This window comes from Mauremys mutica, unplaced genomic scaffold (genome assembly GCF_020497125.1).
Source record: "Mauremys mutica isolate MM-2020 ecotype Southern unplaced genomic scaffold, ASM2049712v1 001160F_np12_obj, whole genome shotgun sequence".
In the NCBI taxonomy this organism is placed as follows: domain Eukaryota; kingdom Metazoa; phylum Chordata; order Testudines; family Geoemydidae; genus Mauremys; species Mauremys mutica.
The window spans coordinates 26069-39825 of record NW_025423130.1 but is presented as its reverse complement, the minus strand read 5'-3'; the positions used below and the strand labels follow the sequence as shown (position 1 = coordinate 39825).

The 13757-nt window shown below is 56.0% G+C and overlaps 1 non-coding gene across 1 annotated transcript; it reads right to left on the bottom strand.

Moving 5' to 3' along the window:
• Nucleotides 1–6881: 6881 nt before the first annotated feature.
• TRNAR-UCU lies at nt 6882–6954 on the bottom strand. Its single transcript has one exon. It is a non-coding gene; the product is annotated as a tRNA-Arg (tRNA).
• Between the last annotated feature and the right edge of the window lie 6803 nt (nt 6955–13757).

The window sequence follows — 13757 nt, the reverse complement described above, 5'->3', positions numbered from 1 at the left end:
TCTTTGTCCCAAGGACAGTCTATCCAGCATGTGGCATAGAAAAACCTTAGAGTTCTGTGCATAGGCAGGTCCCTGCATACTTTGCTGAGGCACAAGGTGTATCTGCCTTCTCTCAATGGGTCGATTGTATAGCTGATGGTCCTTAATGGGCCATCAAGCAGGCTAGGCAGAACTGACACCAACTGGTCTGGGATGATTCCCGGAAGCATAACACAAGTTTGAAATACGGACAGCATAGAGCCAATATTCATAATGTCAACTACAAAAATGATACATATCTAGAGATAGCATCATTATAATCAGCCAATCACAACCTCTCCATAGACCCCTTACATGACAACCTTTCTACCATATTGGCTGCAAATATAGAACAGTGGTCGCAACGGTGATCTATACAGTTATAGATTATGTCAATAACGTCACAGGAGGTGACACGGCATCAGTGAGACTGATACTGGAATACTGCCTCCAGTTTTGGTGTCCTCATTTGAAAAAGATGTTGTGAAATTGTCAGCAAAGAGCCACCAAATGTTCTGAAGGCTGGAGAAAAATGCCTTCTAGTGAGCTATTGAACGAGCTCAACCTGTTTAGTTTATCAAAAGAAGATTGAAAGGTGACTTCATTGAAGTGTTGAAGGGCCTTAATGAAGAGAAAATATTGGATATTAAAGGGCTCTTTAATTGAGCAGAGAAAGGCATAACAGGACCCAGGGGCTGAAAGGTGAAAAGAGACAAATTCATATTATAAATAAGGCACAAAAATTCAACAGCAAGGATGTTTCACCACAGGAACAAGCTACCAAGGAAAGTGCTGGATTCACCATTTCCTGATGTCATTTAATGAAGACTAGATGCCTTTCTAGAATGTGTTTGCCACAAAAGTAGCTATTATGTCATACAGGAGGCCTGTGATATGCAGTGGGTCAGATTAGATGCTCTAATGGTCTCTTCTGGCCATAAAGTCAACTAATTTCTGAAAAAGTGAGTGCAGCAATGGGAGCAGCATCTGATGTTTTCCTGTCTAGCTGGCTTGCTGCCTAGAACGAACGCTCCTTGAGTGGGGTGATCCACAGGGAGTAGCTCAAACCTCCAAAGTGCCTGGCCAGGGGCAGGACATTAGCACAGCAAGGGAGGGGTGTGGCAGTGACATCACAAAGGCCTTTTGCAGGACCTCAGACTATTGGTCAAAGGTGGTGGGGAGGTGGTGACCTCACAGAGAGATGCTGACATCAACCAGGCAGGAGAGGGGCGAGGGGCCAGGGAAACCTCAGAGACCCCTGTGGCTTTGCTTCAGCAAGTCTCCTTCTCCAGGTCTCTCTTTGACGACTGAGAGAATATTCGGGTTCATGGATGTGAGTGCCAGGAGGAACCTCTTTCAAGTTTTCTCTTTCCTTTTTCTTGATTTTACTAGAAAACAGCCGTCCCTGTTTAGAAGGTAAGAGCCTCCTCTAGGTTTGAAACCTGTTCAGTCTGATCCATCTGGTGACAGTTGAAATCTAGGCATGGAAAACACGAGCTTAAGGAGGCAGAATTTTATTGCGCACCTGGGATTTTGTCCCTTAGAATCACTGGGGACATTAGGGTTTGTCCTTTTTTTTTCACCTTTTCCTCCATCCATCCCTTCCTCCCTCCTTTCTCTTCTTCTCTTGCTTCTTTTGTCCTTTCACCTGTTCCCAGGGCTGGCTCTAGGTTTTTTGCCGCCCCAAGCAAAAAAAAATTTGGCTCCCCCCCTTGTTTCCCCAGCCCTGAGCTCCCCCCCGCCGGCCTACCAGTGCCTCCCTGCCACCCCAGCACTGGGATCTCTCTTCCTCCACACCTGCTGCCGCTCCAGCACTGGGCTCCCCCCCAAACATGGGATCCGCTACCAGCACACGGCAGCCAAACCCTGGCCCAGCTGCAACTCTGTCCCCGTGCGGGTGGAGCTGCTGGGTGGCGCGGAGCGTGAATACTTCCAGGTGGCGGTGCGGCTGTGGGGTGGTGCGGAGCGGAGTATTTCCAGGTGGCAGTGCGGCTGCGGGGCGGCGTGGAGCGGGAGTACTTCCAGGTGGCAGTGCGGCTGCGGGGCGGTGCGGAGCGGAGTATTTCCAGGTGGCAGTGCGGCTGCAGGGTGGCATGGAGCGGGAGTACTTCCAGGTGGCAGTGCGGCTGCGGGGCGGTGCGGAGAACACAGCCCCCTCCCTGGGCTTCGCGGCACTGCTGGTGGCCGAGGTGGATCAGCTCGTGCTCACTGCCCTCACTCCCCGACATGCTGGTGGCCGAGGACCTGGAGAGCCCCCCGGACCTGCTGCTCTTCGGCCTCACGGTGCCCTGGCCCAGCCCCGGCGGGCAGGAAGGCGAGGATCTCCGGCTGCAGGGCTACCTGCTCAGCACTGACGAGCCCAGGCGGCCGCTTACCTCCTCACACACTCCGGGATCCCCTCTCGCCGCTGCCACAGCCCGGGCTCAGCTCCAGGGGACCCCGCTTCCCTCCCTCCCCAGCTCCTCACACACTCTGGGAGCCCCTCTCACCGCAGCCCGGGCTCGGCTCCAGGGGAGCCTGCTTCCCTCTCTCCCCAGCTCCTCACACACTCTGGGCAGGGCTGCCCAGAGGATTCAGGGGCCTGGGGCAAAGCAATTTTGGGGGCCCCTTCCATAAAAAAAAGTTGCAATACTATAGTAACATGTATTTGGAAATGTAAAATATAACTAGTGAAATACATTCAAAAATTAATTTGTAATAATTTGAAAATACACTAAATACATGATTTAAAAACATTAAATGCTTTACTGGTATGTGTACATTTGAAATTACATAATAGGCTGTTGCTGGGTGATGGTGATGGTTGGTGCCAATGGGCTGTTGCTGCCTGGGAGTGGTGCTGCTCTTGTCCAGGGCTGGGTGGGGAGCTGGGCTCTGGGTTGGGGGGTGCGCAGCTCACAGGGGCTGGGCTCAGGACTGTGGGGAGATGGAATCAGGGGGTGTCCAGCTCACAGGGGCAGGGCTCGGAGCTGGAGGTCAGGGCTGTGGGGGATGGGGTCGGGGGTTTGCACGGCTCAGGGGAGCTGGGCTCAGAGCTGGGGGTCAGGGCTGTGGGGAGGATGGGGATGGGGTTGGGTGGGTGCCCGGCTCAGAGGGGCTGGGCTCAGAGCTGGGGGTCAGGGCTGTGGGGAGGATGGGGATGGGGTTGGGGGGGTTCCCGGCTCAGAGGGGCTGGGCTTGGAGCTGGGGGTCGGGGCTGAGGGGGATGGGGTCAGGGGGTGCCCGGCTCAGAGGGGCTTGGCTCGGAGCTGGGGGTCAGGGCTGTGGGGAGGATGGGGATGGGGTTGGGGGGGTGCCTGGCTCAGAGGGGTTGGGCTTGGAGCTGGGGGTCGGGGCTGAGGGGGATGGGGTCAGGGGGTGCCCGGCCCCAGCCCCTTACCATGCCGCTTACCCTCTTTCCCCGACAGCACTGCAGCAGCCTGGTGTCTCCAGCGGGGCCTGACCTCCCGCCGCTCGGCTGCAGCTCGCAGCCCCGCCCCCACCAGCTGAGACACCGGGGGATGGGCGAAGACGGAGGCGGGGGGAGCCTCCGACATACTCGTGAGGGCCCCTGCGGGGCCCGGGGCCTGGGGAAAATTGACCCACTTGCCCCCTCTGGGTGGCCCCAACCCTGGGAGCCCTTCTCGCCGCCGCAGCCTGGGCTCGGCTCCAGTGGACCCTGGCTCCCTCCCTCCCTCCCCATCTCCTCACACACTCCAGGAGCCCCTTTCACTGCTGCCGCAGCCCGGGCTTGGCTCCAGGGGACCCCGCTTCCCTCCCTCCCCAGCCCCGGCTGAGGCGGCGGTGAGAGGGGCTCCCGGAGCTTGTGAGGAGCCCGGGAGGGAGGGAGGCGGGGTCCCTGGAGCTGAGCCCGGGCTGAGGCGGCAGTGAGAGGGGCTCCCGGAGCGTGTGAGGAGACGGGGAGGGAGGAGGAGCCGAGCCCGGGCTGAGGCGGCGGTGAGAGGGGCTCCCGGAGCGTGTGAGGAGACGGGGAGGGAGGAGGAGCCGAGCCTGGGCTGAGGCGCCGGTGAGAGGGGCTCCCGGAGCGTGTGAGGAGCCAGGGAAGGAGTGGGAGCCGAGCCTGGGCTGAGGCGGCGGTGAGAGGGGCTCCCGGAGAGTGTGAGGAGCCAGGGAAAGAGTGGGAGCCGAGCCTGGGCTGAGGCGGCGGTGAGAGGGGCTCCCGGAGCGTGTGAGGAGACGGGGAGGGAGGAGGAGCCGAACCTGGGCTGAGGCGGTGGTGCGAGGGGCTCCCGGAGTGTGTGAGGAGATGAGGAGGGAGGGGGAGCCGAGCCTGGGCTGAGGCGGTGGCGAGAGGGGCTCCCGGAATGTGTGAGGGAAGGAAGTGGGGCCCAGGATGCAGGGAGGAAGGCGAGGTCCTGCTGCCGCTGCCACTCCGGGTGGCGCCGCATTTCCCTGCCAGAGTGGGCTGGGCAGGGCGTTGCTGGGCTGGGCAGGGGGCGTGGATCCTGGCTCGGGCGAGTGGCTGCTCCAGGGCTGGCTCCGGGCAATGCCGCCCCAAGCAAAAAAATAAAAAATAAAAATAAAAAAAGGCAGGGCGGAGTGTAGCCCCTTAGAAAGTGCCGCCCCAAGCACATGCTTGGAGGGCTGGTGCCTAGAGCCGGCCTTGCTGATAGCTTTGGATCCAAAAGCAAGCCCGAAAGCCTGTATGAATGCAAATTACCTAGCTGATGGTGGAAGGAGAGATCTGCCCATAAGTAGCAGCATAAAGGAGCTGCAAATAATGAATACATCTGGTCAGCAAACAAGCTACTGGAAGATTCAGATTGTGGCCCTCCAGGAAAGGGAGGTGAAAAAACAAGTCAAGCCTGAAAATAAGGGGGACAGGTTAACCCTAAGGAGTGTGTGTGTGTATGTACAGTGATAAAGCTAAATCTAAAGCTGTCTCTCACCACCTGAGAATAAACTTAAAGCTTAGTACAGCAGAGAAACTATTGCAAACTGGGTCTGTTGTACAAGAGGGGACACTGAGGCACACCACCTCATGAATTTCATAAATGACCCGCGAGTGGGGTAATTCACTATCTGACGATAGACCACAGTAAGGACAGCCTGGAGGTAATTATTCTGTTTTTCCTGCAATTAGCAAGGACATTTGTAAAAGGAAGTGGTATTATTATTAAGCACTAATCTGTCCCCACCAACGGGGGGGAGGGGTGGAAATTGTTTATTTTGTTTTTCAGACACTCTACAAGCAAGCTGGCACCAGCAAAAGAATAACCCATAATACCATGAATCTATGTTTTGTGTTGTTTGTCTGTGGTGTTTGTCTTGTTGTTAGCATTGTTGTGTTTCAATGAACAGAAAAACCTCATGACATGAGTGGGGATGGCTTCAAAAGGTTGACCTGGGGGAAGATATGTATGGAAATTCAAAATGCTCGACAAGGAGGCCAGCACCTGTGTAATAGCTACCGTGGTATCTGGAAGTGAATCGGCAGCTAAGGTGGGCCCCACAAGCCGTATGGGAATAATGAGAAGGGGATTTGCTCGCTGGGAATCAATGGAGGGGTGTGTAAAATGGTGTAAATCCAGGGAAGATGTTTGAATGTGCCCCTCCCTGATGGCCATGGAGGAGCACACCCAATGGCCCATGGCAAGGGGTGGACAATTGGGTGTACTGTGTATGAGGTGTTTTGCTGGAAATGTACATATTACTGGGGGCACAATTACACCAGCCCCTAACCAAATTCCACACTACATGCTGCACTCTGGGCTTTGGTGCACAGATAGACCTGTGAATCTTACTGCTGTGAATAATCAAACCAGGGCATATGGCCTGATTCCACACCACGTGGTTAAGTTGGTTTGGACAATAACCCATTTCTCTGTGGACATTCAATGGACTTATGATATGGACAAAAGCACGAAAACCTGCAGCGGCAGCGTATTGCAGCTGCCAGCAACTGGGCATGTTAAGAGCTTGACCCCGTCGAAGGAGGAGAGGAGGTGTTTTGGTGGTGGCCGGGATGTTGGACCATGCGGCAGTGCTCAGGTCTCTCGGTGTTGCTGTGGATTGTTACAGCGGCTGGTGTATTGCTAAGTATACGTGTGTTACGTTGCCTATGGAAATAACCGAGAAGTAATGGAGTAAGCCCCTCCCCCCTGTACTAGACAACTTGGACCCAACCTTCCTGGGCCCACTATAGTGGGAAGTCTGGAACACTAATTGGAACCGGTGTGGCACGCCCGTACAAGAGAAGGTGCAGGGCACTGCACTACGCACAGGGACAAATGGAATATCAACACCTTCCACCTTGATGCCTGGCCCTATCAGGAAATGTGTCACCATATGGCCTATGCTTTGCTAAGGGGGAGAATGGGAACAGGGACACAGGCAAGGCTCTGTGACGTCAGGGCTGGGATGGGGACACGGAGGAAGGAAACTGGAATCATTGCTTGCTACAAGTTTAATCCAATAAACATCTCATTGTTTGCACCTTCAGACTTTGGGTATTGCTGCTCTGTGTGTACGCAAGAAGGACCCGGTAATGGGAGGGTGAAGGGATAAACCCTCTAACACTAACTAACATCTAACACCCATTTGAACCTCTTCTTTTCACACCGTTGCTCATTCTCAGGGGCTGCTTTGTCTCCAGACAGATCCATTCTCTTTCAGAACAGCCTTGCTCTTTCCCTCTGTTTCCCTCACTGAGGTGTTGGAGTAAACACTCCCCTTCCCTCTAGTCTCAAACAAACACTAGTATTAACTGTTTGCTACTGATGGGTTTAGAAAGCATTTGTCAAGATGCCATTTCTGAGGGATTTTCCCCAAGATTCAGTATTTTGTATTCAGACATCTCCCAGCTTCCTTGGTGAAAATAAGGCAAAGGTTTCCTTGCAGTATACAGGAAGAAGGCATTTTTTCACCCCAGATGGGACTTGAACCCACAATCTCTGACTTAGAAAGCCATTGCCTTATCCATTAGGCCACTGGGGCCCTGACGGAAGAATGGAAATTCCATCTCCTAAATGCATATTTCTCATATTAACTTGGACGTCAAATACCCTCTTTCTGCACCTTACAGAAATGTCTGCATCCCCTGGCAGTGAGGCTACTGGGCAGATCGCTTACAGAGCTGAGCACCACCTTTCTGCCAGCCATCTTTAGAGAAGAAGGCTCTTTCCCCTGACAGCCACACAGAGCTGCCTAGCATCCCGAGAGCCTCCCTCGTGTTCTCCCGCAGCAGCCGCCTGCCGGTGTGGGTGGGAAAAGGGGACCAGGAAGCACTGCAGCCTCATTCCAGGACAGGAGGCCCTCGCCACGCCCAGGCCTGCCTCTTGCCTTCAGCCCAGGCAGCCAGAGGTGCCGGGGAGCTCCCTGGCAGGCAGCCGCCCGCCTCAGCCACCTCTTGCCTCATGGCCCAGGCTCCTGGTCACCGCCTCGCTTGAAGGCCCAGAGGGAAAGGAAACAAGCACATCTTTAGCAGAGGATGGTTTTGATCCATCAATTGCTGGGTGATGGGCCCAGCACGCTCCTGCGGCACCACTCTGCTGGATTTTTGCAAGTAACAGCCAGCATCCAGCCTCCAGCCTCCACACTACACCTGGTGAGCACGAGCACTGGCAGGCAGGTGCGCAGTCTGCTAGGCAGTAGCCTTGGGAACAGCAGTTTTGTATTCATGTGTCTCTGTGGTGCAATGGGTCAGTGTGTTTGTCTGTTAACCCCCAGTGGGCGCTACCCTTAGCGGCAGGCTGCGGTCTCAGGGGTCAGGGGAATTGATAGTTTGCTGCTAAGAAGGGAGCCAGTGCAGCCCTCTGGTGCTCTGCTCCGAGCATCTGCCCAGCCCAGGCTGTCCGCTGGCCTTAGGTGCTTCCCCCTCCATGCTCTGGAGCAGGGGGTCTCATCACAATATTTTTGGTGGCCTCAGAGTGTGGCCATGCCTGCAGATGTGTTTCCTGGAGCCCCCGGCAGGCTGGGTGGTACATGACGCCGATCCCCTGCTGGTAGCACCAGCAAAAACCAGTGCATCTGCCTGCCAGCGCTAGAGCTCGCAAGGTGCTAGTGTGGATGCTGGAGACTGGGTGCTGGGGACTGTGAGTGAGACGCCAGCAGAGTGGTGCAGCAGACGTGTGCTAGGCCTGTAACCCAGAGCTTGATAGATCAAAACCATCCTCTGCTTTGCCTGTGCTCAGGGCCGGCTTTAGGGAGTGCGGGGCCCAATTCGAACAGTTTCGACAGGGCCCTGGCACATAGGCGGTGAGTTCTATGGGCCCGTGGGGCCCAGGCCCCACCAATAATCCTGAAGCTGGGCCCAGCTCCACCAATGTTTGGGCCCCAGGCCCTGTGCTTCGGGGGTCCCCGCGTCGCACTGCCGGGCGCTCTCACCTCAGCGGCAGCTCCCGGGAGAGGCCCCAGCAGCGACTGGGCTCACAGCCCATTGGCTGGGAACCCCAGCCAATGGGAGCTGCCGGGGGCGGTGCCGGAGCTGCCTGGCCACGCCTCCACAGCAGGGAGGGGGAGCGAGCCACAGGCAGCGGCTGAGCCCTGGGCAGAGCGAGCAGCAGGGTCTGTGCCTGTCAGACAGACTCAGCCGGTGAGCTGTGGGGGCAGCCAGACACATGGACACAGCCAGGCAGGGGGGGTTGGTGGGGACAAACAGACACAGCTGGGGGTTGTGGGACAGACAGACACAAGGACACAGCTAGGGGGTTGTGGGACAGACACACACAGCGGGGTGGGGTGGGGACAGACACACACAGCTGGGGGTGGTGGGGGCAGCCAGACACACGGACACAGCCGGGGGTTGTGGGACAGACAGACACAAGGACACAGCCAGGGGGTGGTGGGGACAGACAGAAACAAGGACACAGCTGGGGGTTGTGGGACAGACAGACACAAGGACACAGCCGGGGGGTTGTGGGACAGACAGACACAAGGACACAGCTGGGGGGGTTATGGGACAGACAGACACAGCCGGGGGTGGTGGGGGCAGCCAGACACACGGACACAGCTGGGGGGTTGTGGGACAGACAGACACAAGGACACAGCCAGCGGGGTGGTGGGGACAGACAGACAGACACAGCCGGGGGTGGTGGGGACAGACAGACAAAAGGACACAGCCGGGGTGGGGGGTTGGTGAGGACAAACAGACATGGCTGGGGGGTTCTGGGACAGACACACACAGCTGGGGGCGGTGGGGGCAGCCAGACACACGGACACAGGTGGGGGGTTGTGGGACAGACACACACAGCTGGGGGTGGTGGGACAGACAGACACAAGGACACAGCCAGGGGGTTGTGGGACAGACACACACCAGGACACAGCTGGGGGGTTGTGGGGACAGACAGATGGAGCCGTGGGCGGGGAAAGGAGCAGCAATGGGCACCCCGGGGCTGGTATAAAATACACAGGATGGGGGAGGGGCTTCCTGAGGGGACTATAGCAACACCCCCCGCAGAGCAGACCAGGTTGCAGCTGGCTCCGCCCATCACAGCCCCCTGCCCCACAGAGACCCACACAACCCTCTGCCCCCTCGAGAGACTCCCAATGACCCCTGTGTCCCTGTCACTCCTCTCCAGAGAGCCCTCCCCTTTGTGCCAGCCCACTCCCCTCCCCCACTGCCTCCCCTCCTCCAAAGCTCCCTACAATCTCCCCCTTTGCCTTCCACCCTGCAGCCTAGCCCATTCCATTGGCCGGGAGGCTCCCAGTCTAGTGGCTATCAGGGCCCATGGGAGCTGCACCTGAGGCAGGGTGCCTGCTTGCAGATGCAGACCTGCCTGGCTGTGCCTCCACAGCACAGGGAGGGGGAGCCACAGGTGAGCAAGCCCTGGCCATCATCATCATCACAGGCCCAGTAATTCTCTGGATATTTAATTTCACTGAGGCAAAATGTGTGCAATTTTATGGGTTGAATGATTGAATGACATAATACCCACCTGCCCGCATTGTCCATCACTAAGTCCAGTAATTTTGTCAAGTGTTTGTTGCACAACATGGTGGTGCCTACCCCTACCTTGTGCTTCAGGGGGTGATGGGGTCCAGGGAAGCCTGTTATAGCCTGTTATAGAACTACCTGATTAGTAATTAGATATGTTGGCTGGCATCTTTTTTTACGTGTTCGCTCCCCCTGATGTTAGAACCTGGCTACACCACTGGGGAGGGGAGCTTCCTAGACCTGTGCAGCTGGGGCTTGGGTGAATTTTGTGATACTCTGCCCCTCCACAGCTACCACCCTGCAGTCCCCACTCCTGCACCATGCTGGGCAAGGGGCAGCCCCATCCCCAGTGAGGCTATGGTGAGGGGTGGCAGCAGGGGAGGCCATACGTGATGGCAACCTCCCCCTCTCGGTACCCACCATAGGGGAGCCGAGTGGGCTTTCTGGACCTGAGAGGGACCCTAGGAGCATGTGCAGTGAACTGCGGGGGAGAGGAGGGGTCCCTCCCCTGGAGCTTGCTGCTGCCAGGGAGGGTGGAGGGGAGTCCTCTTTGGCCCTAGCCCTGGGGCAGCCTTTCTGCACCCCAAGTTCCTTATCCCCAGCCCTGCCCCAGAGTCCTCACCTGACAGGAAAAACCCGCAACTTAAATTTGGTGGTCAGTTTAGAGTATCATAGAATATCAGGGTTGGAAGGGGCCTCAGGAGGTCATCTAGTCCAACCTCATGCTCAAAGCAGGACCAATTCCCAACTAAATCATCCCAGCCAGGGCTTTGTCAAGCCGGGCCTTAAAAACTTCTAAGGAAGGAGATTCCACCACCTCCCTAGGTAACCCATTCCAGTGTTTCACCACCCTCCTAGTGAAAAAGTTTTTCTTAATATCCAACCTAAACCTCCCCCACTGCAACTTGAGATCATTACTCCTTGTTCTGTCCTCTGCTACCACTGAGAACAGTCTAGATCCATCCTCTTTGTAACCCCCTATCAGGTAGTTGAAAGCAGCTATTAAATCCTCCCTCATTCTTCTCTTCTGCAGACTAAACCATCCCAGTTCCCTCAGCCTCTCCTCAGAAGTCATGTGCTCCAGCCCCCTAATCATTTTTGTTGCCCTCCACTGGATTTTCCAATTTTTCCACATCCTTCTTGCAATGTGGGGCCCAAAACTACACGTAGTTCTCTAGATGAGGCCTCACCAATGTTGAATAGAGGAGAATGATCATGTCCCTCGATCTGCTGGCAATGCCCCTACTTATACAGCCCAAAATGCTGTTAGCCTTCTTGACAAAGGCCAGAAGAGGGAGTGTTAGTGCCTGTGCGGACTTCTGGGAAGTGCATGGGGTGGAAGGGGATGCTGGGATGCTCTGGAACCACTCCTTCAAAGCCAGTCAGGACTCTGGGGGAGCCTCCTCTCTGAGCAGACTGTCTCCAGGGCAAGAAGCTTACACCTTCCTGGGTCTGACCTCAGAGCATTCAGCATGCCCTTCCACACCATGCACTTTCCGCAGTGAGTCCGCCCAGGCGGGGTCCTGGGGTAGCCAGAGGTCCCTGCACCCCAACTCCGCAGTCAGATGTGACTCTCAGCCAGACTGTAAAACAGAAGGTTTATTAGATGATGGGAACACAGTTTAAACAGAGCTTGTTGGTACAGAAAACAGAACCCCTCTGTCAGGTCCATCTTGCGGGGTGGGCAGCCCAGAACCAAGTTCTGGGTCTCTCCCCATTTCCACAACCAGCTCCAAACTGATACTCCCTCCTCTGGCCTCTGTGTCTCTTCCGGACAAGGAGGCCACCTGATCTCTTTGTCCCCAACACCTTCAAGTAGCATCTTGCAGGGGAAACTGAGGCACCCACACAGTATTCAGAGAAAATATTAAGAACATTCCCACTTCATCACAACAGGTACAACAAAATATAATACCGTATATTGAAGTAGGCAAGTGCTGCTTCTGACTTTCCACTTTTAATTGACCCTTGTAATCTTGTGGCGCTGACGCGTTGTAGCTTCATTTTATATCGGCTTACAGGGTGGGAGCGGGGGGGCACCAACATTTTGGGCCCCATCAAAAATTATACAAACCTGCCGCCTATGTCAGCCGGTCCTTAGTTTCTGCTTGGTAAAGGCAAGTCAGTGGGGTCCATCCATCAGAAAAAGAGTCCCAGGCCTTCTTGCTGGGCGCCAGGGTCCAAAAGCAGTGCATTCCCTCCTGGAAAGGGCTGTGTTTCGAATGTCCGTCCAGTGCGCGTTGAAGGGAAGGATCTGCGTGCCTGGGAAGCTGCGTCCCTCCAGAGGCGCTTGAGAAGCCAAAGGGGCCGTGGGTGAGTTTGTGATGAGGAGAGTCTGAAGTGTGGAAGGGGGAGGGTGTCTGTCACGGAGTGTAGGGGAGTCAGGCCCAGCACCCCTGGGCTCCCTGCCGATTCACAAGGACTCTCAGCCAGCCAGTAAAGCAGAAGGTTTATTTAGACGACAGGAACACAGTCCAACACAGGTCTTGCAGGCACAGATAACAGGATCCCCCCTGTTAGGTCCATCTTGGGGCCCCGGAGCGCCACAACCCCCCTTGGGGATCAGAGCCCTCTCTCTCTGCCTCCCCTCTTTTCCCTAGCCAGCTCCAGTCTGCCCAACCCCCTCCGGCCCCTCCTCTCTGCCCAGCTTCTTTCCCGGGCCAGGAGGTCACCTGACCCCTTTGTCTCCAACATCTTTAGATGCACCTTTGCAGGGGAGGTGCTCGGGCCATCAGTTGCTAGGAGACAGAGTGTCAGGCATTCGGTTGCACCGGCCTTCTGCTTTGCTAGATACTTAGAGGCCTGCACCCAGCATTCCCAGCCCCCAGTACGAACAGTCCCACTTCGTAACACCTCTCCCTCCTTCGAGACCGAACTGAGCGGGGTCACTCCAGCCAGTGACCTGGGGAAGTTCGAACCCACCTACATTCCCATGGGTGCCCCAGGGTCCCCCCCCGTTCTGGGGGAAGAGTTACCCCAGGTCATTCCAGTTTCCTGCCCCCCTGTAGGTCGGGGGGACTCGAGGGCACTTGCAGGTTGCAGGGGGGAAGCCTTATGCCGCCCGTGCCCTTTCCCCACCCCAGTACCCCTGGGGTGCCCGCTGGGCTGGGGCCTTCTCCCCATGTTCCAGTCTGGGGGGCTGTGATTCGGGCTCTCTCGGTTCAGAGCACCCCTTTTGACCCTGGCCCCCCTCTGGACAGGCTCCTCGGGGTGGGGCAAGGGTCTTAAAGCCATCTTCCCCCTGTCCCGGGCCTTCATAGAATCATAGAATCTCAGGGTTGGAAGGGACCTCAGGAGGTCATCTAGTCCAACCCCCTGCTCAAAGCAGGACCAAACCCAACTAAATCATCCCAGCCAGGGCTTTGTCAAGCCTGACCTTAAAAACCTCTAAGGAAGGAGATTCCACCACCTCCCTAGGTAAACCCATTCCAGTTTTTACCACCCTACTAGTGAAAAAGTTTTTCCTAATATCCAACCTAAACCTCCCCCTCTGCAACTTGAGACCACTACTCCTTGTTCTGTCATCTTCTACCACTGAGGACAGTCTAGATCCATCCTGTTTGGAACCCCCTTTCAGGTAGTTGAAAGCAGCTATCAAATCCCCCCTCATTCTTCTCTTCTGCAGGCTAAACAATCCCAGTTCCCTCAGCCTCTCCTCATAAGTCATGTGTTCCAGCCCCCTAATCATTTTTGTTGCCCTCCGCTGGACTCTCTCCAATTTCTCCACATCCTTCTTGTAGTGTGGGGCCCAAAACTGGACACAGTACGCCAGATGAGGCCTCACCAGTGCTGAATAGAGGGGAATGATCACTTCCCTCGATCTGCTGGAAATGCCCCTACTTATACAACCCAAAATGCCATTAGC